This window comes from Neolamprologus multifasciatus, chromosome 1, assembly GCF_963576455.1.
Source record: "Neolamprologus multifasciatus chromosome 1, fNeoMul1.2, whole genome shotgun sequence".
Lineage (NCBI taxonomy): Eukaryota > Metazoa > Chordata > Actinopteri > Cichliformes > Cichlidae > Neolamprologus > Neolamprologus multifasciatus.
In genome coordinates, this window is record NC_140439.1 from 825,511 (window position 1) to 846,111 (window position 20,601).

Here is a 20,601-nt window from a genome sequence, read left to right on the forward strand (position 1 = left end):
TATTATTATTATTATTATTGAAGGTAACCTATTCCACAGAGGACTTTAATTAATTAATTTTAAAATATTCTGTTTTTACAGTGTGATGATAATGTTTTTCACATAGCAGTAAAGTCCTGAGTCCACCTCTGGTCAGTCTCTTATCGTGGGTCTCCCGGGAATGACTGCAAGTCACTTAAACGTCCTCTGAAGTGACAGAAGCGTGTGTGTGTGTGTGTGTGTTGGCGGATTCCCATCACAACCAAGATGGCGGCGGAGCGGACAGCCGGCTCGGCACAGTGAGTGACAGGAGAAGCAGCCTCGGTCGGTTGGACAGCTAACAGTTAGACTCTGAGGTGGAGAAAAACACAATAACAACACATCCCGCACCGTTCATCTCACCTTCTGTAATGCAACAGCGTCGTTAGAAGCCAGACACCGTCCGAAGTTGTGTGTGAGGACTAATCTGACGTTCACAAGCGGGGTAAGTGCGAAATGATGAACCGTTACCCTGACTGGCTGCTTGGCGTGTTGAGGGATTTACCGAACGGCTGCAGGCTGCTAACTTAGTGCTCGAACAAGCTGGAAATCCCTTATGCTAGCCCTGTCACCTAATTCGTGTATGTGTTTGTTGACATTTGTTTATGTTTTATCTGTCAATAATGACAATTCACTCTCGCAGCTTTTGAACCAATACGACTCCCATGCTTTCCCCGCTTCTCGACATCTAGGTATGTGCCACAGGTTGTTTGCACTCATCGCTAAAATCTGGGAACATTTTAGTCACCGTGAACGAAATAACAGCCAGTCAAAGCACGTCAAGCCTCAAACGATCCGCTGAAATGTCTGATTTACCCCACGAGCGAGCTAAAAATAACCCAAAACACTCTCCGTTTGCACCCCGTTGCCTGAGGATATTTTAGGTTGTTCGGCTTTGTATGAGGGGGAGGAGGGGGGGGGACACCTCTCATTTAGCCTTGCTGTTAAGCAGTGGCGTAGAAAGTGCACGGACAGTCTTTCCTATGTTTTATGTGAAGGATTTGCAACCTGGACCGGAGGGTATGTCAGTGGTTTTCACTAAGCTGTGTGGTGGTGAGAGATTTCATGACTGGTGAAGGGTGATGAGAGTGTGCTAATGCGGGTTTGCAAACGTGCAAGTTTGATGGGACATGTTTGCTGTTAATGTGCAAATCCTTACACGTATTTCTGTCAGAGAAATGCTGTCAGACCCATACCAGGAGTGGTGCTGGTGTAGTCTGTCAGACATCAGACAGGAGCAGCAGTGGCAGCCACTGGCGTTTGACATTCTGGAGGTCTACCCCCCCTCAAAAAAAAAAAGAAAATCCCACTTACATCCTTTCCTAGTGTTTTTCCATAGCATGAGATGGACAAGTCTGATCAAATCACACATGTGACAGAAAGCCTGTCATTTGAAAACCTCTGCTCCACATACCAGAAAGGTAACCTGAACTGTAAGCCCACATATATTCTCTTTGCTCTGATATGGGACATTTCTCATGGGAATATTGTGTTGTTGTGCATCCTGTTGGTAGGATGTTTATATGTCGCCTTATTACCTTGCAGTATGTGCTCAAGAGGGCAGAAAGGTACCCTTCTGGAAGAAAATTAAGTCGTAGTTTAAAAGAAGGTGCTGTCGCCTGACACAGAGGAGCCGAACAGCATGCACCAATTGCCTGGATTGTTGGAGTGAGCTGCAGGGTTTACAGCCAGTAAAACATCAAAAAGGAGCAGACAGCTAGACAGTGTACTGACTAGAGTTAAAGCCCACTGTCTGTAAATAACTGACACACAGTGCTCTCTCTCGTGGCGGTGATGGTTGAAATACCCGAGGCACAGGGTTCATGTCATTCCCATCTTGTGTAATTCAGTGAAAACAAACAAAGTGAGGAAACAATTTGACTTGACAGAGTTGTCAGTGACAGAGTGTAGCTCTAGATGCCTGAACTGGAGAATCTGCTTTTTTGGCAGAGTGCAAGTCTGACAATTTAGCCTGTTGCAGATTGATTTTTTTTTTCTTTTACATTTCCAACAATTTCTGTCACAAACTATGTGTATCCCTGAAGATACACTGTTAGCACTCTCACAGAGAAGCCTTTCTGGGGTTCACAAACTGTATGGAAAAATCCTGTTGATCACTCTCCTGGGTTTATTTTGTGATGAAAACACAGTGAAGATTAGAGGCTTTTAAGGATTTGCTACAGTAAAGTTAATGAATAAACAGAAGGTTGTTGCCCAAAGTGAGTTTCTTCAAGTGCCTGGGACAGCACCTTTTCACTAACGTTAATGCTGACGTAGAAGGGTTACTAATGAGCCCCCAAATATTCCTATAATTATATTCAGCTTTGAGATGTTGGATTCAACTGTGGCTTATACAGTTGGATAGAGTTATAGCAAGGGTGGCTGAATAGAATAGAGAGACAGTGAAAAAGATGCTGAAAATAAATGACAGTCACGCTTTTGAAATTGTCCTCTCCATCTCTCTGGTGATTTCTGCAGGACTGTGAATTGATGCATGATAGGTGAGTCTAAGAAGGAACTCTTTGACTTTCAAAGAGAAAAGATGTTAATGAAGCAACCTGACCCATGTGAACACAGTGCACAAGTTCTTGCACGTGGACAATATACAACACATACTTTAAAAAAAATGTTGTATGCTATAGTTTCCCTAAGAATATCAACAATGAATAAACACTTACATAAAACTATTTAATTCAGTTCAGTTGTATTTATATGGCACTAAATCACAACAACACATTATTCTAGGTGTTTTACATTGTAAGGTAAAGACCAATAAAGACAATAATGCAGAGAAAACCCAACAATGAAACCACCAACTATAAGCAAGTACTTGGTGACAGTGGGAAGGAAAAACTCCCTTTTAACAGGAAGACACCTCCGGCAGAACCAGTCTGATTGAGGGGCAGTCTTGTGTGGTGACTGGTTGGGGTTGAGGGGAGGGCACAATGTGGAAGAAAGCCAGAGATAAATAATTACTTATGATTAAGTGCAAAGTGATGTATAAATACATGGAGAGGGAAAAATTGTGAGTGAATAAAAAATGCTCAGTTCAGTGCATTATGGGAAGCCCCCAGCAGCCCCGGCCTATTGCAGTATAACTGAGGGAGGAGTCAGGGTCCCCTGATCCACCCCTACTCTGTAATCTTTATCAAAAAGGTAAGTCGTAAGCCGAATCTAGAAGGTAGAGCAATCTAGAAGGTCTGCCTCCCAAATCTAAAGTGAGGGCTGGTTCCACATTCATGAATGTAAAGATTTAACAGAGTCGCTTCAGTATTCTTCAGTATTGGCTGATGTTTGCCTCACTGACTGCCACTGACCTATCTGCAATTTTGTTACAGTGGAAAAAAAAGTCTTACAAAGAACTTACCTAGTAATTTATCAGTCACAAGTCATCAGCCAATGAGCATACCTTGCATAGTCCACCATTAGAAACACCAGTTGTTTTAACATGTCACAGAGTATAACCTGAAATGTAAGACTGAGCCCATAAACTCATGGGCTCAGGAAGGTGTTTACAGTCTTATATAAGACTGCAAGTCATGGGTATCACCCATGGGTGCAGATTTAAGGCATTTCTTTGCTTGGTTTTTCAGAGCCCAAAGCTACGTCCATCTTTTATACTATTTAAATATACCATTCACATTTATAAATGCCATCTTATTTCATATTATTTCTATCAATATTTCACCAATATTCAGTGGTTACATATATTTTTCCCCATGTATCAGTGCATGTTTTATAAATGTTTCATTTCCAGCTGGCAAAAAAAACTATTTAGGACAGTTTTTTTTTTTTTTTTTTTTTTTTACAACAGCCAGAAAACATCAAGTCAGTGAGTATAGTCAGACGAAGGATTATTGGCAGCCAATAGGTGGTGGATTAGCTTTTAGATAATCAGTGCGCACAGTCTCTAATGTGTTGGTAAAGAAAATTTGCAGCATGTGGTTGGTTTACCAAGCATGGGCTCTAGGTTAGCTTTTTAGTTCAGAGATTGGTCTACACTCAGACCCTAATAAGAATCTAAAAACAATAAGTGTCCGTGTGCAGCTTTCCACTTTAGCTCAAGACAACACAAAGGAAGTAGGCACCATCTTTTGGCTCTATATTGCAATTGTACTTTTTGGCATTTTATGAAAAAGTTCAATTCTTAGGAAGGCAAACCACTACATTTTTTAATGTAAGAGGATAATGTTTCCAGCTTAATGTACAGAAGCCAAAAGAAGATGCAGCTGGAAAAGAAAATGCTGCTGCTATCAATGTGCACATTGAACAAGTGAGAGTAGGATTACATGTTCCCAGGGAATACCATCCACAAACACTAATTAGCTGTAAGCTCAGACTCGTTGTCTGCAGGGAAAAAAGGCAGGATGTATCCTCAGTTGGTGGGTGGCATCTGGTGTTACACTAAAATTTGGGAACTGAGCTCATAGCACCCAGGAAAGTCATCTGTCAGAATACAAAAATTCATTTCTCTCAGTTCGGATGCTGGTACTTTTTCTCCATGTAAAGTTATCCAGCAGTTGGCTATATGTGTAAATTGAGCTAATCACATTTCACTACAGTGAGAGTGGAGAGCTGGAAAGGTACTCAGGCTGAAGGGGTGGGTTGTGAAGCAACAAATTGCTTCTTAGTGCTTTTGCTTCAATTTCACAAAAATATAAGTGAAGAATTATGAGAATATGAGTGGAAAGGCAAAATAAAAAGAAACACAATGTTAGGCAATTGCCTTTTTTGTTATGAAGGTTTTGTTGTTGTTTTTTTTGCAAAAGTGGCAGACCCTTATTCCAGTACATTTTGCCTATTAAGAAACATATCTGGTCTAACATGATGGTTAATGTAGTTTAGTCAGGACAACTTTAATTAAAAAGATTATTTGTATCAGCAGTAATTTATATCGCCAGTATGGTTCTATAGAAAGCTGGAGTAGGGAGATGCTGCAGCAAGACCCAAGCAGTACAGAGCAGGCATTCATGACAGCAGATACAACACTGTTATAAGGTAAAAGGAGCTGAGCTGGGGGTGGGTTGCAAAGATACTTGCAGATGCACAGTGTCTCCAGGCAGGGCTAAGCAGCTTAATATTGTAGCCTATATGAGATTCGTCACTTGTATAGAAGTATAGAAGTGATGACTCAGCTGATGTTGGCTGACAACATCAGCTGACATCACACACATACACACAGTAATGCTTAAAAATAGCGCTAATTTATATCAGACTAACATTAGAGAGGCAAAAGTCAGTCAGTCAGTTAATAATACCGGCTAATTAAAAGATGATAGCAAACTGCATGTTTAGTTTTCGTTTTATATGGATGGGCCTGCAATCACAAGCGTTAAAGATCTGTATTTTTCTGCTCTGTTCCACTTTGAATAAACTTTCCCTTTAACAGATTGAACTAAAACTATGTTGAGCGTAGGCTTGCCACAGTCAGTGCCTGACCAATGAAGGCTGTAATTTTCTGGTTCTCACATTGTTGTGCTGCTGCTGCTGTGTGGCCTGCTGATTTCACAAGGGTACAAGGTTATTCTCCCAGTTTCGTCTCAATATTCAGACCTGTGCCTATCAAAAACAATAAAGATGTTACTGCCAGAACTCCAGAACAAAACTGCCAGACTCGAAAGTGAATAAGCTGAAAATCAAAAAAACATGAAAACAATAAAATATAAAGGAATGCAAACAAATGCATGTGACTTGAAGACCAAGTCAGACCCTTAAGAGTGCTTTTCTGCCAAACAGGGAATTAAAAGATCAGGCTGGGAGACAAGGCAGGTCTGAAAGATCAGGTTTCCTGGAGACATGCTATTTAATTCCCACAAGGCTCTGCATTAGCACTTCCTTGTGATAATACTGTACACAGAGCCAGGAAGGTAACATCACATATAAGACTGCAGTCAGGGGCAAGTGATTCTAGTTTATACTTTGATATCTGTATATTAAACTATGATCTTGAAATTCATTAAAGGTGAGAGAGTTCTTTCACCACCCCGCAGCTATTTTTTCCCCAGTTACACTTCATGCTTAAATTGCAGCCTGCAGTTGTTAGCATGTCACCAAGATGGAGAGCAAAACCTGTCAATGAAAGATAAGGTGTGCAGGAACCTCGGCAAATGGGTTTATCTGATATCTAAGGCACTATAGCCAAAATCAGACTGCAGTGAAGCATTCCTTAAGTGGGACACTGAGTGCAGAAATAAAGACATGAAGTCACTTCACTATTCACTGGAACCACAATGTGGGGCAAATTTATTGATTAAAGATTGGCAGATAAAGTGGCTTGACTAAAATCTTGATCAGTTCTTTAGCTATTTGCAGATATAGTGGTTAAAACTGAAAGTTGAAAAAAATATTCTGAACTGGGTTTAGATCTGAATGTTTTTCAGGAAAAGAGAGGATTTTTTTAAGTAAGATGTGTATTACTGGCTTTTGATTAATCAGAATTAATCATTTAAATCTGCCCCTGATCATCAGAATCAGTATACCGATGATCCATGAATATTTGACCTCCCCAGAGCCCAAACCACAACATTATTGAAGCAGTCTGGTGTCAACTTAAGAAAGAACAAAAGTCAGCCATCATTCGAGATGCAATTTTGAATGTCCTTCAAGAAGCCTTGATAACATTTTCTGAAGACTACTTAAAGAAAAGACAAGAATCCTGCCTAAGAGAGTTCAGGCTGTTTGGAACAATAAAGCTCTTCATACCAATTATTTACTTCCAGGGTTTTCTGGAAAAAATATTTTGAGCTCTATTGTATACAGTCTACATGGAGACATGTTGCGACACTTCCTTGTGGCAATACTATGAAAAAATGCTTTCTCAGACATGTGGCCATCCTTAGTTTAGACTGCTATTTAGTCTGTCTTTGTCTGTTTTTGCCTCATAACTTTTCTCCCCCTTGTCTATAATCACATATTGAGGTTAATAGTATCAGCTGCCAGCAGGTAAAGTCTGTTACTGCTGTGTCTCATGCTGCTACATCCCCATCCATCATGGCTTGAGTTTAATCATCCATAACGAACGCATCACTGAGAGGTTGCCTTAAACTTTAGCTGCATTTTAAAAACATCCTTTGAAATTTAGGTCAAGACTTTGCACAAAGTTTTTCCAGGTACTTGCTATGCTCTCCAATGCGTTTATGCTGAGGCACCTTACAGTGCCATTAGCATATTCATTCTTGGTATAGGTTAGTCACAGCAGGGCCTAGATTGCTAACCTTGCCAATATAAAGTCCACAATCTGCGCCACGGTCTGTCGCTGTGCATTATGACTGGCTACTTTATGGACACATGTAAAGTATTTGTGAATAAAATGTTGCTTGAACACGCTTCTCCTGCTTTGTCGAGTGCCTAATATGGAAGATTTAAGTTGATATCTAGACGTTATTCTGGAGACCTCTCTTTCTTGAACAAAGCAGCACATTTTTACATTCTTTAACCTTGATGCTTGTTTGACGGTATACTTGTTGTGTGCTTCAGAAGCTGATATGGTTTTTATTCTGTTATCTTTTTGATAGCAGGCACAGGAAGTCCCATCTCTGTTCTTCCTGTGGTGATAATGTTGGAGGATATAAGCATTAAAGTGAAAGTAAATGAAGATTTACGGTGGAAGTTTCTGTGGATTCAGATGCCTAATGAAGCTATAACTGTACAGTAGTATAATATCAACTGACCTTTGAGATGCTCTTGATAATGATCTTGCAAAGAAAATAGAACTTTCATAGCACAGCCTCAGTACAAACATAAACCAAGTCAATTACAGCAAAAAAAATCTGTAAATGATTCTACAATAATTCATTCATCTAATATCCTACAGGCAAAAAAAATTTATTGTGTCAAATTAAGATTCCTTTATTCAAACAGCTTCTGAGGCTTCCGGCTTGAAACTTTTGATTTCAAAATTGGCATTGTAAGTCACACATCGTATTTAACCATATAACTAAACGTACTTATACAATAACCTACTCTAACAATAATTACAGTAATGCAGTATTCATGACAACCTGTGGGGCTAGTTGGAATCACACCACACCGTTTATAGCTGTGAGGTGATCTTTGTGGCTTCTCATGGATCATCAGTCTATCTGCAGGATTTGAAAAGTGTTAAAAAGAATTACGTCTCGTCTTAAGTAAGTATTAGTTGCATACACACTGGAAGAGATTAGCAGCAACGCAGAGAGCAGATACTGGGGAATGTCACTGAAATTCAGCAACTTGTAGCGGTGATATACGAGATAACCCATGTATTAGCTATGCAAAAGTCACAAGCATAGAGTTAAACTGCACTCAGCTTTAAGCGTAGTGGCTGAACAAATAGGAGCCAAGGATACTGCTGATTCACAAATGATGTTGACAAAATAAAACAAAACAAATAACAAGTTTCCCTGTGCAAATGTATATTGGAATACGCACGGTGTGAGCCAGCTATCAGCTCTGATGTAGAACAAGCCAGGTCATATGTGAATGGGGCTTTTGAACTGTGCCTCAGGGAGCAGTTGAATCCTTTTTGGTTTCACTCAGTCACCAGTTGGTGTTTAACAGTTGTTATTATTAGCATGCCATGAAACTCAGTGACTGTGACCAAGTGTCAGTTTTAGTGTTCCAGGTTCAGGTGACCATAAAAAACTGTTATCATTGTAGTAATTGCTTCATATACCACTGGATAATGCAAGAAAAGAATAACCCCAGGCTGTGATGCATCCTCTGATTTTCCATCATGAGTATGAACTCATGATGGAAAATCAGAGGATGCATCAGGACTGTGAAGTGTTATTAAATGTATTCAGTAATGTATTAAAAAGATATAAAATGGTGTTTGAAAATTCAGCGTATATATAACTCCTGTAGAAATCTTTATTTTGCTGCAATACAATATCTGCTCTTTATGTTAACTGTCAGAGCCCAATCCTCCATCTTAGTGAATCGTAATGTTTTAACCTCCATTTGTGTCCAGTGTAATGTGTTCCTGGCTCAAAATAAGAGTTTAGGATCCTCCATTTGTCTCACTCTTTTTAGCATGTACTCGCTAAAATAGGTCTGAATAGCCCTCCTGGCTTTTGTAATTTTGTCCACCTTTTTTCTATGTGTATGTCAACTTGGAATTAAAACAAGGTGAATGTCTGTGCCTGTTTAACTAAATGATGCCTCTTTGTATATTGCTGATTTTATTAATCTCTGAGGGAAATTTTGTTTGAGCTTGTGAAAACAAAAACCTATTTGCTGCTTAAACATGCAAACACACAAAAATACACCAATCTGACAAATTGTCACCTGCCTAATTAACAATACACTGTGTTGAAGAAGGGTTAATGGATAGCAGCTATCTCTTATGCATAATGTCTCCTCTCTGTACACACACATACACCCATTCACTTAGTCTAATTGCAGTTTAAGTGCATGTTCAGTGCTAGCTGTTTAGTAATTACAGTGACAGTGATTCCAGGAAGAACGTGCTTATCTGCCAGTGTGGAAGGTAGTAAATACATTCTGGACAAACTTAAAATGATAAAGTTATTCATTTATCGGTGAGTATATGGTTTGATATTAGTTTTGGTGATTTGTATTCTTTTGATTATTCTTGGAGTTGGAGCACTTGTAAAATGAAGAAATGCCAGCATCTTACTCAGGGGTTTCAGGTGTTTACAGAAACATGAAACCGCTCATGTTGAGTTTCTCCGAGGCTGGTCGACAAGGTTAGGTAATAAGTAAGGTGTAGAGATTACAGTGGACGTGGAAAATGCTATTTCTCACAGAGGTTATCTTTCCTCTGCTATGCTACACGACCTGGATGCAGAATAGCCAAACGCCCACCCCTCTGGACTTAACTAGAAGCAGATGCTCGACTTCCTACTGGCTTGTGTTTATGTTCTCAAGCACATTCCTTTTCACCTCCTCCACGTGTCTGCCCTGCTGTGGCTGCCTATGCTAGATGTCTATACAGCTGGAGCTGGTGTGCAGAGGCTGGCCCAATGGAGCCTCAATTGACAAAGGCCCTTTTCGCCAGTTTCATTGCTAAGTCTGGACAGCTGGAAATCATTCCCCTGTCACGTTGCCTTAAACTAAATCCTTGTGCAACGCCTGTTGGGCCTGGACAGCTTATCGAACTCCTCCCAGAACTCCTATTGTGATTACGAGTCAGCGAGTTTGGGCTGGGAAGCTTTGTCTATGTCTCTGGCTCCACGCCGGTCATGTGACCAAGTTTGAATGTTCTCAGCCTGTGGTGCTTTTCTCTGATTCTTGATTACTGTCAAGAATCGGACAGAACCACAAAACCCAGATAATCTTCCTTAAGCTGAGTCACAGCACAAAGTACCTTTAAAGCAAGTTAACCATGGCAGTACTCACAAAGACAAATAGCTTGCAAAGTCTTGGGAGAAATCGAGGCATTTGTGATAAATGAACCAATGTCATGTATAATTCAGAAATGACATAAATACATTTTCTAGTGCAGTGAGGGGCTCCAGTGACCTTTAAAGAGATTTGTGGCCTAAACAATCTCTGCTTTTTATGATAGGAGGAATTGCTTGGACTTCTCTCTCACTGGGCGTTTACCTCAAGCTTTCCTTCCAGGTCAGTCTTGCCAGGGGCAAATTAGGGCGGCCAGCGAATTAAAATATTTGGATTAGGCCACTTAAATAGTGATGCAGTTTTTCATTCATACGCGCCAGCCGCCATGTGAGTCACAGCTCTGCATCTTTTGGATGCATCTCCCGTGGGGAAGTCCAGTGATCTATGCATTTTAAAAAAGTCCACAGGCTTATGCAGTATTGTATACAGTAAGACTGTTTTGTTCTGTTATGCCTAGTCAGCACTTTAAATAATCTCTATTTGCTAAAAAAAAAAAAAAAGTGAAGTTCATGTCTTAGGCTACGTTACACTGCAAGTCTTAATGCTCAAGTCTGATTTTTTTGATCAAATCCGATTTTTTTGTTTGCTTGTTCACACTACAAATAAAATATGACAGCAAACGCGCTCTAGTGTGAACCGTTCATGGCCCTCAAAGCGGCTCGCATGTGCAAAAGAAGACGTCAAACACAACGCGCTCTGTTTAGACCCAGACCAAACAGTATTGTTTGACTGATGGCCCTTAGTATAAAGACTTGTTTCGGACTTTACATTTCCCAATTTTGCTTTAAGTTATAAAGTTATTTTGTCATTTACAAATGGCCTAATAATTATCCTTATTGCTGTTTTAGAGAGGAGCGGTGCTTCAAATTATAGTTGGAAATGTCTGTCAGAATCTGCAGATTATACAGTACAAATAAAATGTTCACGTTTCTCCACCGTTGTCTTCCCAACTGTTTCACTAACATCTACATGGGATGGCCAGGAAGCGTTTGTGATGTCTTTTTGGGTGCTTCTCCAGCGCTGATAATTGGCGTCTGTCTTGTGTCAGTGACGTAAAAGATGGATTTAATGCAACATGACCATTCAAACAGCAGTCGCTTTCTAAAACATCAGATATGTATCGGATTCAGGACCACATACGAAAGTGACCCAGATCGAATTTGAAAATATCGGATTTGTGCTGTTCACACTGTTATACCATGATCGGATATGGGTCGCATAGGGTCAAAAAAGTCTGATTTGATGCGCTTTCGCCTGCAGTGTGAATGTAGCCTAAGTTTCTGGGCTTCACATCTTGGCAGCACCGCGTTTCATACTCCATAGATCCTCACAGCCACATTTCACTGATGGCTTCATGAAAACAGGAACTTAGAAATAAACAAATGCTTCTTCCTTCTATCACCTGTGTTTCCACTGCTACTCAGTCAGCAGTGTCGACTTCTTCTATTCTTAAAATATAGGGCAGGCAAGGAAAACAATTGAGGCTCATTTCAGTGGGCGTCCGCAATAGTCCTACATATGCACTGTATATAAATGTAATCCTTATGTAACGTTTGCCTTGATGTGCCATGATACTACTGCTTTGGCTTGTATTTTTAGCAGACTGACAGCATGGCAAGGATGAGTGTCATTCTTTGGCCCGTCGTGTGTCTCTGTAGTCATTCAAACAGGGAGGTGACACTGCAGAGCCCTCTGCTTTGTGCTCATGTAACTGAAATAAATTAGGTCAGCATCTTTTTTCTGTTACACTTTTGTAATAAGTGTGGAGTTAACTGTACTTGTGTGAGTGATCCATGAAACAATACCCAAGTCTGGTTTATGTCAGTTGAGTCTCATGCAAAATCCTCCTGGGCCAATAAAACAGCGGTGAGAGGCAAGAAACAGGATAGTGGTTGGACTGGTTGACACTCTGTGCTATTCCACCCTCTTTTATACACGGTGCACTGGTTTGTACTGTTGCTCCACAGTAAAGAAAATTGTGTATATTGAGCATTTTAGCTTCTGCTTTTTATTTTGCCTGTGAAATGCGACATGTATTTGCAGTTACATAGCATTTTTCTAATCTTACTGACTGTTCTAGATGCTTTAGACTGCATAGGTTTAACCATACACAATCCTCAGGAAGTAGTTCACCATTCTCAGTGCCCTTGTTGTGTTTGGATCACCACCTGGAAGTCCCATCCTTATCATTTTGTGGCAAAATGGCAGCCCTTATACTTGTATGTCAAAGTTGTCGGGACCCAGATTTGGTAAATAGTGTAGGTGCTGTGTGGTGATGGTGTTACTGTGAGAGGGCACACAGTGGCATGTGCCACAGTTTGTGGCTGTACGCTTATGCACATAACTTCATATTTGCCGCATGTCTTCTTCATCCTGTCTGGCACCCCGTTAACCTTTCCACACATAGACACATGTGCACTTTTAAAGGCAGAGAGAGTTGTAAGGTATGAAAGTACAAAAGAAATGTGTGTTTGTGTCCCACTGCAGATTTCATTTTCAAGCAGCAAACTGCAGGGTTGAAAAAATAAAGTCGGTGCTTAGCTCTATGTGAGGCTGTGCAGTAACAATTTAAACCATTTACTCAAAGGTTCAGTGTTGCAGTGGTTTCGTCCTACTTTACACTGTCATCAACTTCCAAGTACATGTTTCTGAAAGAGAAGTGAGCACATGCTCCACATCCTGTCCTCTGAGTGTTTCACCAATGTGTTGTAATGTGAGTGTCCCAGGAACATTTATGAGCCCGCTCTGTGTGTTGGGCAGGAAGTTGAAATGCAGACTGTGGTCTTGGACTCAGGATGCAGTGCAGATGTGTGGCCCTCGGAGCGGCTTTGGTCACTCTTTGTTTAACCTGTTCTGTTCCCGTTGATCGCCACCGCCTCAAGGTAAATATAACAGAACAGTCTCGATGCCGTCTAAGTAATGGAAGGACCACCTTCTGCCTTTGGCCAGACATCTCTTGGCACAGAACATCAGCGCTGCACGCTGTGGCAGCCTTCTCATTTGTTTCCCACAATGAGAAAACAAGGAGGTATGATGCATTTTGTAATTCGAGTGTAAGAACTAGAACACAGTGAACACAGCATTTTCTCGCCATCTGTCAATAGCTGGAAGGGACAACCAAAAAAAAAAATTCTCACATCGGCCTTTGTTTGCATATAAGCTTTGCTCATTGCCCCTACAAAGATCATTACATGATGCCAATAAACACCCAGCTTTCTCTACCCATAACAGCCCATAACAGCTAAACCTAAGTTAGAACTACTCATTAGGTTAAAAAGTCCTGCTCCATCTGCTTCCACTCTCCAAACTTTACTCCAAATCATTTAATATTAAAAGAAAAAAAGATTTAGTTGTTTTTTATGTCTGTGGTTCTTTTCTGTCAGTACAATGTCATGCGTCACAAAGAAATGTTTTGCGCAGATGTAAGAGGAGTCAGTGAGGCCAGAATAGGGAAAGATTTTATCACTTTAATCTCTTCTCAACTTACACTGTTCTTGCATGATGAGGTGAATAAGAACAGTCCCTCGCACTGCTTTATGTAGTTTTAGTGGCAGCTGGAGTCTTGCTCATGTAGCATCACATAGACTAGAGCTGGCAGCTTTTTCACCTTTTCCCCTGAGCCAATGCATTTATACAAGCTGACACACCCTGCTAATTAAACCTCCCTTCCCACACCCTCTTACTGCATATGGTTGGAATCACAGGCCTTGTCCAGTTGAATTATTCACAATTAAATTGAGCAAAACTCTTGGATTACACAATCTGGTTGCAATGAGATGCAACCGGGTGAGAAATAGTCCCTGATTGTGTTGCCAGCTAAGGGAATCTTTTTTCTTTTACAGAAATGTTGGCCAACTGTGCAAAAATAGGTCTTATATGAAAACCTTAAAAAAAACTGTATCTGCTCACAGTTCTCTCACCTTCTGATTACAGCTGTCTTGAACCAAGTCTGTTTTTGTGGCTTTTCACAACTTACCAGGGGAAGAGTGAGACTGCCGGTAAAGGCATTGTTTCACATTGACCTGAAGAGATGGGCTTGTGCTAGCGAGGCAGGCTGAGACTACATAACCACAGTCCAAGGCTACCCAAAAATCTGTCTAATGTAATTGTTATAATTCTCACTAGTATATTGACAACAGCAGTTCCCTGGGTGTGAGTTAAAACACTGTGTTTCTAAGCACCAGGATTATTTTTCTTTTGACAATAGCTGCAACCATTAAGTTAGATAATGGATCTTACTAGGCAGCTGCTCCTGTTAGCATTTTTACATATATAAAAGCACCTTTTAACTATAAAGCAGTTAAAAGTTAAAAAGGGAATAAAGAAGCTGGCAAATTTGACATCTTAATACAGTTGGATTTAAAAAAATTTCTGGCGTTATTTGCTAGTTACATTGAAAAGTAACAGGAAAGCAGAGGGAGAGAGAAAGAAGGGAAAGGGCCGTGGGTCAGATTCGAACCTGGACCCACCTTAGCTTCTAAAACAATGTAGCAGTGCATGTGAAATGATCCATTTTAAGCAAAGATTCAACATCTGCTCCCTTTAGATGTGCCACGGTCTCACCTCACACTATTAAGTGTTTTGGTCTTTGGCTAAATGCAAATACACTTCACTCTGTGTCACTGATTCCACTAGGTTTTTTCTTCTTCTTTTTTTCTGTTTATGTGTTGTTGTTTTTCTTGAAAATGGGCACAGCAGTCTTTAAATAGCAGAAAGTCAGCAACCACTGTAGTGCTGGATCAAAGTAACATAGAACTAGGGCGATTAGTCAACTAGTCACCATTACTTCTACTATCAAAATCGTCGAATAAGGAATAAGTAGTAGGATTTAAGAGTGTAATAACGGACTGAAACAGAAGATGGCAGCACTGCATGTACAAGGATGCCAGCTGCCGTTAAACCCCAAAGAAGAAGAAGCTGTGTCCGGTATGTCACTACGCGATCCGTACCGGAAACCCGATCGGTACCCCGCATGTGCGAAAGGTGTCTACTTCCGGCCCAAGCATTTTACGATAGTTACGGGTTAGAGTATCTGTTAAGATGTTAAGGATATTAAGTATCGCTTAAATTGTTTGCAGTAATGAAACATTTCAATATAATGTAGACAAAAACGAAAAATAAAACGATAGTTACGGATCAGGACTCCCCGATCCTTACTGCGCACGTGGAAAGTCGGACCGTACAAATCGGGTCTACCCGGTCCGTACCGCGCATGTGCAGATTTATTCTTCTTCTGTTTCGTTTAATGGCAGTTTACTCCCCAGTGTACGAGGATACCGCCACCTGCTGACCAAGCGAATGAGCCCTATTGTAAAATGAACTAGCGTCATTACCAAGGTTATTATCGTTAACGAAAACTAACGAAATAATGAAAACTAGAAGTGAAAAAACATTTTCGTTAACGGAAATAAAAATAAAAACAAAAAAAGGAAAACTAACTAAAACTGGAATGAGTGTTCACAAAACTAACTAAAATTAACTGAATTTATAGCAAAAATGTGTTTAGTTTTCATTGATGTGTGCGTGTCATACAAGAGTCAAGGGTGAAAATGAAGTTTAGTTTCCAGATTTTTTTCTTGCTGTGTCTCATTATGCCAGCAGGTGGCAAGTACGTTAGTCGAGTCGTCTGTGTTGCTACTCCGTCCGCAGAATCCTGTCAGGAAAAGTCGGGAGAAAGCGCCAGAGTCCAATTTGGGATTACTTTGAATATGACTGTGTTTTGGATAAAGCAAGTGTCTTGTAGTGGAAAGAGACAAATTATGAGGGACATTTCTAAAGGGAAAAAAATCCCACAAACCTTAAAGTGCACTTGAAAAGCTCACACAAGAAGGCTAACCTAGCTTAGCTTGAGAAGGTAAGGGAGCACACTCAACCCTCATCCCCAGAAAACAGAAGCTAACCCCAGGCAAGGCAGCGTGATGCATCCCGAGACAACAGGACGGGGATATCTACACAACTGTGTGAGTCAATTACCTTCAAAAAGTTTATTTAATTCACTTGAACCACAATTACGAACACCCGGTGCTGCGAGAGTTAATAGTCTCATTGGGGCCAAGATATACATTTTATAGTTGCCTGGTATCAATGGTTGTTCATCTGCCTTTATTTATTTATTTAAAGAACCCATAGGTGGGAATGTGAGTTGTCTGTCTCTGCATGTTAGCCCTGCGACAGACAGGCGACCTGTCCAGGGTGCAGTATGGTAGCTGGAATAGCAACATACCCAAGGATAAGCAGAAGAGAATGACTGATATGATGAAACTGGGATTTTGTTACACTTAATTATTGCAAACACAACTAAAACTATAACTGAAACTAATCAAAACTAAACTGAAACTAAGGATTTTCAAAAAATAAAAACTAAACTAAACTAGCAAACAATTGGTAAAAAATAATTAAAACTGATATAAAATTGAAAATCTGAAGTCAAAACTAAATAAAAATAAAAACTAATGAAAATTGCAAAACTATTAAAACCCTGGTCATTACAAATGCATGTTAAATTTGATTTAGTGATAGTCGAGTGTGTTTATGCTTGTCTGTGTGGAGAGGATCGTTGGAATAGTAATGATGATGTCCACTATCACTGTCAATTGTCAGTAAACACTTAATCTGGCTGATGAATATTAACGTGACATATTACTAAGTCAGTATTATTAAGTCTGTAATTAGGTGCCATTCTTCTCATTTTACGGCGCTGTTGTTCAATCGGGGGACGCACTCTGTTGAGGAGAAAAGCATGAATTTGTTTGTATACAGATTATCCATTAAATGTCCCGGGCAGTTGAAAAGGAGGCAGAGCTGTTGAGAAATGGTATGAGCTAACTGGGCGCTAACTGTGTCACTCAAATACATTAACTGTCGCAATGTTGGCAACGAGAGGAAGTGACGTAAGATTTGCGCATGCGTGGTACCGATCAGGTTTCCGGTACGGATCGGGTAGTGACACGGTATCATATCTGTGTCCAAATTCAGGAACCACATCCTCCTGTGCCCGCATTTGTAGGCCGATTACATTACAGCGACACGACAAAGACTGTCCAAATTTGACAAATGCGGCTCACAAATGCGTCCTTCATTTCCCCAGATTTGAATGGGTCGGGTGTATACTTCGTGGCGCAACCTATCCCAGAATTCATAGCACGGCCCTGCTCAGTTTTCAACAATGGTGGCTGCTAGTTAGTTTTAATATTACTCTTATTATTCTTTCTGGGTCACAAAATAAACATTTAATATATTTTCAGGCCAGAATGTAGCTGTGTAAACTTCAAATATCTGCTCAGTTTATCAAGACACCACATATTTTCAAAACGTCTGTTACCCACCAGCTCGACAGCTAGCCGGGGTTCAAGGCTCACTAGAGCCGGTGAGAACACCGGACTCCCGGCAAATGGTTTTCAAACCCATCGCCGTCTTTTGCTACTCAGGTTAAACATGATATATAAGTCACTTAGATAACTTAAAAATGTTAATGTTTGGCTTTTTTCAGTATTTTATTTGTTCCTGAGTAAAGCGGTTTGGCTGAGATTAAAGTGATAGTTTTTACACAGCTGAATAAACGTCTAAAAATCTAAAATTTCCTCAGAAGTCAGTGTGCCATATGGCTGCATTTGCAATAAATTTAATAACGCTCTATATTAACAGTTATGCACTACATAGAACAACTTTATAGAATTGTATTTGTTTGCAGATGTTGGCAGCTATCAGCGAATAATTTTCAGCTATTTTGAAACAAAAAAAGACACTTTTTATCCATAACAGCAAATGAACTGTACAACAAAAAATGCAAATGATATTTATGGTCTCCTCACAACAATGATAAGAAAAATAAACTGGACCAATATGGCATGTCTGTTAATACAGTGATACACATGTTAATGTGATCTCTGGTCTCCCACTCAGAGACACAGGTCTCTGAGTGTCCAGCATTCAGACTGAGGACCTGAGGACACTCTTCGTGTGAGAGAAAATCTGCGAGCACAGATATCTAGAGCCAAGTACTGTCAATAGGGCCTATGCAATGTTCTGAAGACCATTAAACTTGTCAGGTAGTGATGTCCAGCAAGTGAAAATGCAAGCTCCATGAACACGCATAGCTATGGATTCCAGCTGCGTTTGTAGTTTTGCGAACTTTGACCCCCACAGAGTCAAATTTTTCAGTTCAATCGGCTGCAGTTCGATGTCCTCTGTGTCCAGCCAGTTAATGCGAGACAAATCCAGCTGCTCATTAAAGCTTTTGGTTTGATCAGAAAAGAAAACATTGGTCCATACACCTGAAAGTCCCGAAAACGCTTTGTGAATTCTGTCTCGAGTCTTCGGATGTATCCATGAATTTCCGTGGTGCTGATGCTGCGCTGAGCGGAGAGCTCCTGAAGCATTTAAAGTGTCGGAATGTGGAAATTTCAACATTGATTGAAATAACTGCCAGCTAGCAATGTCGCTCTCACCGGTAGGCTAAGTTTTTTTTAGCCAATTACAAGTTAAATCTGGTAGTTGGGGTTGTTAGCTAAGATACCGTCATTAAGAAGCTGCAAACTAATGTGTCTATGCAAGCGAATTTGCGATGTGCACCGCTGGCCCGGCCATTTATTTTTTAATGCACCCTCTCAAATTAACTCATTGCGTGTCGTGCCCAGGGCTGGACTGGGACAAAAAATCGGCCCGGGCATTTTGACTAAAGACCGGCCCACCATAGGAAAAGCCATAGGGTCTTTGAATTAAAACAAACACTGTTGTGACAGTGATGTACACTGTCTTGTTGGTATATGTATGATTTCTATACATTTTATACAGATACAAACTTTGGTTGTAAGATTCAGATAATTATTTATTAAAAGCGAGACATTTGAAATGAGAATAAGAAAGAAAAGTATTTCTTTGTGCCCCCATTTCCCTGTTAATGCCCTACCTGGCCCCCTGGCAAAACTTTGCTAGACCTGCCCCTGCACAGTTACCAGCTGTCAGCTGCATAAAAAAGGATCCTGGTGTTATTTGTCTCTCAGAAACAGTTCATAACTTCACACATCACCTGTTCAGCTCTGATGATTCTGTAAGGACATCTCCTGGTTTCCCTCTCACCAGATATCCAAACTGATATCATGACCAGCAGCTTTTACAGCTGTGGCTCCAGCAAACATCAGCTGATACTAGAAATTAATATTAAATAAATTCTAACAAAAGCTGATCAATCTTAAACATGCAGCTGTTGTTTAGCGCAACAACATGGTTTCCTCTTTCTGGCGCAAAGTGGGCATAAACAAACAAGAGACTTGAGACTTGCCGTCTCTCTTGCTGAAACGCCGATCAGCTGATCATTGATTCGTTGCATGATTGAAGTAGCAACAGGAGAGGGAGGTGAGATAAGAGAGAAGAAGAAACAGCTGTGTAGCGTAAAGACACCGAATAACTCCAGCTTTGTGTCTTTTTTTCATTCTAGCTGAAGTCCGGGACAAACTGTTCCTTTTCAGCTCAATACGAAACGCCTAATATTTTCACTGAATACGGGACGATTCTGTTTTTTTCCAATTGGCAACTCTAATAACTAACCTCATGAATAAAATAAAGTTCACTATCAGTAACATCATAGCACCCGCCCAGCTGTATAGAAACTCCATCATGCTAGCTAGCACGCAGTATGAGTTATTGTAACTGACCGCAAAAACTCAGCACAACGAAAATAAACTACATCTAAACTTGGTTTATATCTGACCCAGATAGACTGCAGGTCATAACTTCTTACCTGAAGTTCAGTTAACCTCATGACAGCTCATGACAGAGGCAGGTTGAGGTTTGTATGCTGGTAAACATGTGCAACTCTATAATTTGTCAATTGCAGAGGATGTTTTCTTTATCTCTAACAAAAGGCATTTCTTTAGTTTATATAACCATATCATTGTCCTTTTGAGACTGTGCTGCTTCAGTAAATGTAGATGGTGTTATTGAGTCTGAGCATGCCCTTCTGGGCTAGATTAAGAAAACTACTGTTTGGCTTTTATCACACAGGCTTAATAGGCTCTGTAATATCACAAAGCTTGTAAGCTTAGGTTTATACGTGGTCTTTAATTAAGGTGGAATGTGTGAAGAAACACCTCACTGCTCCCTGTTCAAAATGCACACTCAGGTCTGTGTAGCTAGCCAGAGTTTCACTCTTTAGAATTAGAGTAAGGTTGAAAAACCTCAAGACCAAAAATGTTATGCCCTCATCACATCCACGTGTGTCCTTGAGCTGGGATGCTGAAC

The 20,601-nt window shown here is 40.3% G+C and overlaps 1 protein-coding gene across 10 annotated transcripts in view; it reads left to right on the forward strand.

Annotated features, from left to right (window-relative positions):
• The first annotated feature begins 216 nt into the window (after nucleotides 1–216).
• LOC146525060 (C-myc promoter-binding protein-like) overlaps nucleotides 217–20,601 on the forward strand; it is an 81,786-nt gene continuing 61,401 nt past the window's right edge. For all 10 annotated transcript variants that reach the window (XM_085165946.1, XM_085165953.1, XM_085165970.1 and 7 more), the window contains exon 1: nucleotides 217–463. The gene's annotated coding sequence lies outside the window, so the exon portion shown is untranslated. The remainder of the gene's footprint in view (nucleotides 464–20,601) is intronic.